The following is a 9,347-nucleotide window of genomic DNA, read 5'->3' as shown; positions in this document are numbered from 1 at the left end:
ACTTAATAATGTTTACATAATTCTTCCTTGAGCTCATTATGGTTGTCAGAAATCTGAATAGAGCGTGTTTTTGCCCATGTGTATCTCTTTAAGACTTTAAGCTGACATGAATGGCAGCTGAGTTAAGAGACTTTGTGGCTGGTTTCCCATCCTGACCAGAGCATCATCACACCTTTCCCCTCTCTTTTGGGATTTCTTCCCAGTGAGAAATCCAACATTAAACTCCTGGAGCTCCCTGTGGGCCCAAGCGCCTGCAGAAAGCACAGGAATCACGCTAGCACCAGGGCAGGAGGAGGCACACAAGCCCCAAAGGTGCTCTAAGCGGGTGCCAGGCTGCGAGTTTGCTGAGGGGCAAACTTTTATCCACAGGCTGCAGGCAGCGCAGTTAAAATACAAAGAACTGCTGTGGCGGCACCTTCGGCTTGCAGGGCGAGGGGGCGAAGCCCGCCCAGTGCCCTTGCTCCCTGGTGGGCAGAACCGAGGACGGCGGAGGCTCGGAAGGCAGCTGACAGCCTACGGGGAGCGCTCCTCGGGTCCGCAGCGCCTCAGAGGGGGGAAGATGGCGGTCAGAGCTCCCCTCAGCGCGGGCGGGAAGGGGGCGCGCGAGCCCCCGGCGGCCCCGCCAGGGGGCGGGGCGGGCCGGGGCGGGGCGGGGCGGGGGTCCGGGGCCGCCGCCGCTGTTGCCGGCTGCACTGGCGGGGCGGTGGCAGGAGCGGGAGGCTGCGGAGGTAAAGCGGGGCCGGCCGGTAACGGGGGAGGCGGGGAGTGGAGTGTGGGGCCGGCTGTCCGTCCGTCAGCCCCTCCCGCGCCTGTCTGGGGTCGTACCTGCGCCGGGTTCGCTCGGGTCGGTGGCGCGGTGGTTATCTCCGTGTTGAGCCCGATAGCGGCATCGCGTTAGTGCCTGTGCGCCTTATTCCGTCTGCTTCGCAGACAAAAGCGCACCCGAGACGTCGTGAGGGAGTGATTCGATATAGCGTGAAGTCGTGCTTAGGAAGCGCTGAACTGTGCTCGGGACCCTGACAACCCCGAACCGGGGTAGAATAACTGCTGCGGCTGCCGCTGACCTACCGTTCGCTGTCCTGTTTACCGTCGTTGGCTTCAACCAGTAGTTATCCTAGCGGGAAACAAGCAAAAATACCTGATGTTTACCTAGTTGCATTAAAACAAGCTAATGGGTCTTGGCAGCGCTTTTTGTAAAAAGTGATTCAGGGGATGAAAGCAGGATCCCAGCCGGGGTGCGCTTTGGTGAATGAGATTCCAGCGCAGAGAGAGCCACGGTGTGCACTGGGTTTCTTTTAGCTGGCTACTTACTTCATCCCCTTGCGTGTAGGATAGTTACTTACTTGAGTAACTCGGTACATGGCCGGGAAGAAGTGCAGTGCAGGGTGGCCCTTCTGCTCCTTCGGGGAGCGAAATCCTCTTTGCCAGCCACCACACCTTCGTGTCTTGCTGTGGGACGGTGCTGGGAGCTCGGGGCTGGAGCAGGGATTCCCGCTGTGGGAGTCGGGTGGGCTGTGTGAGGGTCTGCGGGAGCCCTGCTGCTGCCCCCGACTCGGGGATGCATCGTTAGCAAACGCGATGTGAGGGCTCAGCAATGTGCCTTGCGTGTTGCAGGCGCCGACACAAGGAGGTAATGTGAATTCTGTTTATGCAGTTTTGATGTTTTCTGTCTGTACATTGTTGTCTGTATTGAGAATGGCAGTTTGGTCATTTTAATCTGTGGCAGAATTGTGCTGGATTTGATAGCGTTGATATTTTGCCTTTGGGTGAGACGTGCTTAATAGCATTTTAGCAAGCTATGTGTAACACAATATGAATGGCTTAATCATTGGCGATAAACGCAGTCTAACTTAATGCTTTGAAGAGGGATAGGTAATAATAACATGGCTTCTGAAAGCAAAATATTTAATGTAGCAACACAAAATATTATTGCCCAAGGACTGTGCTGGATCCAAAGAATGCCAGTCAGGACAGCACAGCAACAGCCTAAAGAGCTGAAATTGTCTGAGACTGTTCTTCAGCTCTTACTCTTGGAAGAGGTCTCATGAGAAAGTTTAGCAAGCATAGGTTAATTATAGATGATGTTATGATTAACTGAAGGAATTGAATACCTAGTGCAAGAGCCTGTGCTGTGTGGGAGAAGCTGATTTAGGGTAAAGTGGTAACAATGTAAACTTAGACCAGTTGTGTGTGGTGAAAGTTGCTATGTGGACATCACTAGTTTTCAGTTCTGGTTATGTCATTTGGGAAGAATTGGAAGCAAAACTGAAAATAACATAGCTCTTGAAATAAGAGATTGAGAACTGGTGCATGTTTTGGTTTTTACTAAGAAAGGCAGTTTTTGATTTAAAATATTAACCAAGCCCTGGGCTTCATGTGTCAGGGTCTGTCTGAGCCTGGTTTAATGATCAGAAAAGGTTGGCCCTCAGCTTTTTATATGGGTAAGCTTCCAGAGAAATACATTCTGCTAACTGAAGGGTTGCAGTATTTGTCCTTCTATAGTAGTGTGATAGTGTTAGTAAATGAGAGTGGTTACCAGTACAGATCTCCCTCAGTGTGGGTTCTTGTTATTCTATGACTAAGTATGTGCAGGCTGACTCCAAAGCAGATGGTCAGTTGCACTTTGCATCTCGTCTGATTCTCTTCTGCACTTTCTTGCAGAGCTGGGGGGTCTTGCAGTCCACTTGCCTTTTCAGGCTAAGTCATGCAGTACTTTACATTCAGCAGTATGGTAAAGCATCTCTGTTATACTTGAAAATCAGGTTTTCTCCAGGTAGAAGGAGTGACACCATGAAGGAGTGCTTCACCATGATGCCTTTTTTGGTTTTCTGCTAAAGTAGTTTTGTCTGTATCTGTAGTAAAAGTGATTTATTGACAGTAGCTTGTTTCAGGGCTAATGGGTCTCTATAGTGTGGCCAAGGTGTAGAAGGCTCAGTATTCTCACATATCCATGTTTCTCTAGAATGAAATGAGTTATTCTAGCAAATTCCTAGTTATGAGGTGTCCACAGGTGTGTATAGCAGGAATGTGAGCCAGATGTGCCTGAAAGGCATCATCCACTTTCACAGTTCTGTCCATATGGATATGGCGGGAGAGGTACATACTATGGATAAAGTCCCTGTGAATTCTGTAGATCTACATGTGTAAAACCAGAGTTGCAGTCAGATTCAACCACATCTGTGCCAACTGCTCTATGAAACACCAGTATTTTTAAGACAGAGTTCTGATTTTCCACTGCTTTGCACGCTAGGACGTAGTTCTCCAAGTATGTGTTACTAGCAGTGATTTAAAAAAGTAGCCACTCTTTGGTGGGATGCTGTACAAAGTTGCTCTGGTGTCATCCAGCTGTTGTGAGCAGTTATGCTGTGCTTTATGTCACAGTGGAATTTTCTTCTAATCTTTCCCAGCTAGCAGTTACTTTATGCATGAGGTTTTATTGTATATTCTTGCCTGTTTAATAACTTGTAGTTTCCATAATATCTTGTAGCATTGAACTCTGTTACGTTACTGGCGTTGAGTATGTTCTCTTTCAATATCATTGACTCTCTCCTTGCTTATATATTAAGGGGAGACAGTAGTTATTGAAATTCCTTAATTACAATGATAGAGTCTACTAAAATGCATATTTTAAGTGCAAACTACTGTTAAAGCTTAGGAAAGACTTTGGGGGGAAAATTGTGTCAAATCTTGCCTCTTTGTAGGTTGTGTTCTAATTAAATATTCAGTATTATAGGAGACAATCTTTGAGTCCCATGATACTGATGAAATGTCAGTTAAATTGTATTTCCCTCTGTCGTAGTTTAAACCAAGTCCCCCTACTCCCGGAGAGTTAGGAAGGAGAATCCAAAGAATGTAGCCCCCACGGATTGAGATAAGAACGGTTTAATTGCTAAGGCATAACACAAAACCCCTACTGCCATTTACTACTACAAATAATAATGATACAGCAAACAACAAGTTAAGAGAATACAACACCCCACCAGCCACCGACCCATAACTCACTCCACCCTGCCTGGCTGAGCACCATGTGCTCCCTCCTCCATTTTTCTCCAGAGCTCCCCCCTCCAGCCTTCTCTTTCCCAGTATGCATCCTGGGCATCACGTGCTATGGTATGGAATACCTCATTGCCTAGTCTGGGTCAGGTGTCCTGTCTCTCCTTCCTCCCGGACTCCCCTCCTCCACCTGGCTGGAAAAAAACCTTGAACAAAAACACCCTCAAAACATGCTCAAACCATGACACCCTCCTTCAAAGTAATGTGCAGTACTCCTTTTGCTGCAAATACTGGGAAATCTTTAAGAGTTGAAAAGTCATTTAACTCTGAAATCTATAGTTTAGTTCGCATTCAAGGTATATAGATTGGAAAATGCTGAACATGTAGGAAGTACAGACATAAAACCCCAGAATTAAGCCCACTGGGAAAAAGCCAAATGAAATACAGGGAAATGCAGAGAATTTGTATTCCATATAGGTAAATTTCTATTCTACTTTTTTTTAGGAGCTACTCTTGTTATTGAAAGCAAAAAGAACTTCATTTTATTAAATATTTATGTAGTTTGTTGACGTAATACTTTGGAGATTTTGGATTTATTTCCTACACCAGCCTAAATTTTCTGTATTGTTCACCTTTCTTTTGTCCTGACAGAGTGAGCTTATTATTGTCAGCTTTGATTACAGCTATATACATTTTTGTAGTACTTTATAGCAAGTGTGCAGGGTAGTAGACCCTATCATGTCACATGCTTAACTTTTATGACTGTTTTTCAGCAGATATGACAAGTCTGCTAGTCAGGTCAGAATTAAAATTATTTAGATGCAATTGAAATACGCCAGTAGTAATTAAATGGTGAAATGCACTTGAGTTCATTCAGTTTCCCTTTACACTAGATTTTTTTTGGCTATTTTTGTTTTTAATATAGAGTGCCAGCTGTGCTAATTAGCATAGCACTCTGGAGGTCCTCTCTAAGGTAGATAGAGAGGATAGGACAAAGAGAGATAAGCAAAACCCCAAACCTGAAGAAGTAAAAGTGTCAGTCTTGGAGTTGTTAGAAAAACTTTGCACATAGAGTGGGTTTTGTCCTTATTAGACAAGCAATGGCAAAAACTTTCCATGTTGTGTGTAGAACTTCAGACCTGAGTTGACTCCTGTGCTGATGTGTGTGTTTATGCTCTGTATAGGCAGAGGGATCTCTCTTCAGAGAGGCGCTGATTTCCCTTTTACTTCTGGTGCAGTGCTACATCTTGTCTCCCACTTTTTCATAGGCTGACATGGGGAGTTTAGGTAGACAGCATTAACACTACCACAATGCAGCAGCTCTGGTGTGTTTGCCATGGCTTTTCTGTCATGGACACAGGATGTTACAGATACCTGGTGTCTATCCCTGTTATTAAATTGCTGAAAGATTATTTACTTTGGATATGTCTGTAATATGCAGAATTCTGCTTACAGTATACAAAAATGAGTATATGTGTGTATAAATATTTCCATGTTCATTTTTCAATGTTAAAGCATATTTTATGCTGTTGCGTGGAACTTCTGCAGCAGCTATGGTGCAGGTTTTGAACTTGCATGGCATAATCTTAAGGTCCAGAGCTGCCTGTTGTTGTTGGATTCTGGAGGTTTTAGCTCCTAGGTAAATATGAAAAACCTGATCCAGGCAGCAGCAATATGTAGCAAAGTAATAAAAGACGGGCTTTAAGTAAATGATAAATAGAATCTTTATTAAACCCATTCTTGCATATGGTCAGCATCCTACAAAGGTGTATAGAAAGCTGCCTTCCTTGAGTCTATGAATGAAACGTGATTCACCTCCTGCTAGGCCATGCTTTACACTGCCAGGCAGGCAAGAATTGCTCTCAATAGATAAGACCAAGTAACGCATCTTCCTTCTCACACATCTCCTTCCTCTTGTATCTGTTTTGATCTATGCCTGGATTCTCTATGAATGCTTTGGAATTAGTGCTGGTAAGTGGGTAGCAAGTACTGCTCATTTCATCAAAGTAATGCAGTACACACTATCTCAAAATAATCATTAGAAATGGTTTTTCTTCAAGAGGAGATTTTAACCCATGTTATTGGCACATTGAAAAGTTTTAGTGTTAGCTGCTATTCAGGAATTTAATTTAGCAAAAATCTTAGTAACTAATAAGAAAATCCTGCTGTTTGAAGCTTTCAATCTCGAGTTCAAAGAACAGTCAAAGGAAGTTACAGATCATGTGTATTTTATTTTTCTTGGGATCAACTGAAGGAAGTTGTATAGCTGTATTCTAAGCCACATTTAATTTTCTTGAAATGTAGATACTTGTTTGTTTGCTCACTGTAAAAAAAAAAAAAAGCTGTTTCAGAGTGATCTGTGTTTAGGTGATCTGAGATGCTACTCATGAAGCAGTGCATTTACTTGTGAAATCCTTTGTGCTGCTCTTCTGAGGTTGTCCTCAGAAGAACTTGCTTTGAGAGCAGAATGTAAGGTAGTTGATGGTGCTGAGTATGTCAGGGGACTGTAAAGCAATGGTGCATGATCAAGGTGAAATATATGAAAGACTTTATTGCATTTTCATAAGTATTGTAAAGAGTTTTAACGTGGAGCAGCCACCTTGTTTCAGTCATCAGTAGATGTTACCTAAAATATTTTCCTTTAAAAATTCAGCAGAAAAAGAGACAAACTTTTCAGGCTTACTGTACTGATTTGCAAGTTCACTGCTTCAGATGTGGGATATTGCTGTCCTTTCTAATGTAAAATTTGGGTTGACCTTCATGGCTGTAAAATCATGCCCTACTTCTTTCCTTCGTAAGTTTTCAGTATTAGATACAATGTTAGTTTCTTGCTTATTTTGTAGTATTGCCCAAGAGGTATTTGGTGACCATGCAAATCACTTGCTTTCTTCTATTTCTACCCTTACTTTTATGGTAGGGGATTTGTAGGAATAAAAGTATATGGTGATTAAAAAGCAGCGTTGAAGTCAGCAGTGTTCTCTTGCAGCGATGGAGGCTAATGGCATGCTGAGCTGAATTAGCAAGAGTGTGCCCGCCTGGTTGAGGAATGGGACTATTGCTTTTGACAAGGCTGTCCTGGAATAATGCTGTGTCCAGTCTTTGGTCCCCAGGGCAAGAAAGTTAGAGACAAGCTGGAGAGATCCCAGGGGAGGGATGCTTAGGTGACTATGGGCTGGAGCATGTGGTATACAAGAGGACGCTGAGTGATCTGGGTGTACTGAAACTGCAGATTAGAAAATGAAGGTGAGTTGGTGCTTTCCATTTCCTGATGGGGTGTTACAGAACAGAGAGAGATACTCTTCTCTGGGGTGCACAGAGAAAGGTCGAGATGCAGTTGTCACACATGGAAATTTGGAAATTCTAACTGGGCATAATGAAACAAATTAACAATGAAAATGGTTTAGCTCTGACCTGGGGTCATTGATATTGCAGGATTTGCCCTTGGAGGTTTAAAAAATTGGCTGTACAAGACTCTGAACAAGATCTAACTTTGAAATCATCCCTGCCTTGGCTGGGAATTGGAGAATATGGCCTCTAGAGGTCCTTTTCAGCCTAAATTAGTCTGATTCTGTAAGGTTTCCCACAGAGGAAAATAAGTATCATAAGAGTTATGCTAGATAGTTGTTTTAATTATATTCTTAGAAGGGAACAGCTATGCATTGCGTGATCTGAGGAACCCTTTGTATAGTACTCATAGTCAACATAATTTACAATGAAAATGCTTTTCTAAAGAGGATGTGCAAAAGGAACAAACTTAAACTTTCTGTGGGGCAGAGTACTTCTGCACTGTGCTGCTGCCCTGACTAGTCACAGTCTTGCTGTTGACCGTAGCACTGACAAATAAATGTAAGACATGTCAAGTGGTAGGCTTTGCTGGACTTGGCTGTGGTTAACATTGGTGAGTTCCTCACAAGCCTGGGAAGGTATGTAACACATAGTAAATTTGAAATGGCTGTTACAGTTTGGTGTAATAAAACCCCTTTTGATAGAGTAACTAGTGGAGCTCTGTAAGATTGATTGTTGACGTCCTTTGGGCCTGATGTGACAAGAGTACTCTTTGTTGATGGAGTGACTCACCATTGTTAGTTGTGGCATCCTGCTTGAGCATTTGCATTTTGTAATATACAACTTGAATATAAGATGTACTGTTTTTCTCATAGTTGTTTCATATTTCCCTGAGCTAACTTTATGCTAAGGCAAAATATCAGTGCTACTTGTCTTTGACATTTGTGTGAGGTCATAATGACATCACCAGAAGTCCCCTTGAGACTTTAGTTTTTCTTTGAGCTGGTGATTATCAAATAATCTATGCTACATGAATTGTAATTCCACCAGCATTAGTCATTCAGGCAGTATCTCACTGAAGTAACATGGACTTTATGTATTGATGTCTGTATGTTAAAATTGAAAAATTCAGTAGTGAAGAATGAGTTTACTTGTTATCCAGCATGTCATAGTGCAGACATGCTTACTTGTGGGAGAAGGAGGGAGAAATGTATCCACACTAACCTCCCTGCTCCCCCCAAAAATGTTAAATGCCTTTTAACAGTACTTGAGTTAAATATGCTAGCTGTGATTCAGTTTTAAGAGTTAAGACTCTTGTTCAGCTTTTCAAGAAAGACTGATATATATATATATATATATATGTAATCATCAGCAGTGTACGTAGATACTATCAGTCTAGGCTGCTGTATTTTCTCTGTGGACCAGATTGAGTGTGGCCTTTGTGCTGAAGTACAATGGGCTTGTATAAAAGCTTGAATGATTGCTGTCAGTGCACTGTAGGATGCATAGACTTCAGTGGCTTTTCTCTCCAGAGGCTAACTACCTGTACAGGCCACAGGATGGGAACTGAGGAGGCACATCAGGGAGAGCAGGCTGTTTGTTGCTCAAAAGGGTATTGGGCAGGAGATAGACTGTCTCATACTCACAACAGGGAAGGGAAACTGCAGCTGTAGCACTTACCTTCCTTGAATTCTGCTTTTGTTTTTAATATCTTTAATATTTTATTTTATTTTAGTGTTGAGATTCAAGCTTTTCAAGTCTAAGTCAGGCTTCCAGAAGGACCTGAGAGTGACTTAATAATTGGGGGATATTAGCAATTTTGAATCCCTTTTAGCTGCTCTGTGTTTTTAAGTAATACTCAGAATGTGTTTTCAAGAATTGTGCACATTAAAGGGAAAGGTGATTTCTTTAATTTTTAAATGAATGCTGAAATGCATGCGTTATTGATGAAACATAAGAAAAAGGCTAAGTTGCACTAGATTCAGATCAGAAATCTGGGAGCAGCTCTGCTGGTCATAGCAAGGTTGTGATATAACAATAGCTTTGTTGATAGATCTGCTTCTTTTACA

The 9,347-nt window shown here is 42.7% G+C and overlaps 1 protein-coding gene across 2 annotated transcripts in view; it reads left to right on the top strand.

The window, feature by feature from the left end:
• Positions 1-698: 698 nt before the first annotated feature.
• RARB (retinoic acid receptor beta) overlaps positions 699-9,347 on the top strand; it is a 327,709-nt gene continuing 319,060 nt past the window's right edge. For both annotated transcript variants that reach the window (XM_031052500.2, XM_031052499.2), the window contains exon 1: positions 699-728. The gene's annotated coding sequence lies outside the window, so the exon portion shown is untranslated. The remainder of the gene's footprint in view (positions 729-9,347) is intronic.

The sequence above is a fragment of the Melopsittacus undulatus genome, chromosome 1 (assembly GCF_012275295.1).
Source record: "Melopsittacus undulatus isolate bMelUnd1 chromosome 1, bMelUnd1.mat.Z, whole genome shotgun sequence".
In the NCBI taxonomy this organism is placed as follows: domain Eukaryota; kingdom Metazoa; phylum Chordata; class Aves; order Psittaciformes; family Psittaculidae; genus Melopsittacus; species Melopsittacus undulatus.
Note: the sequence above shows the minus strand (reverse complement) of the source record. Positions and strands in the feature narration are given on the sequence as shown.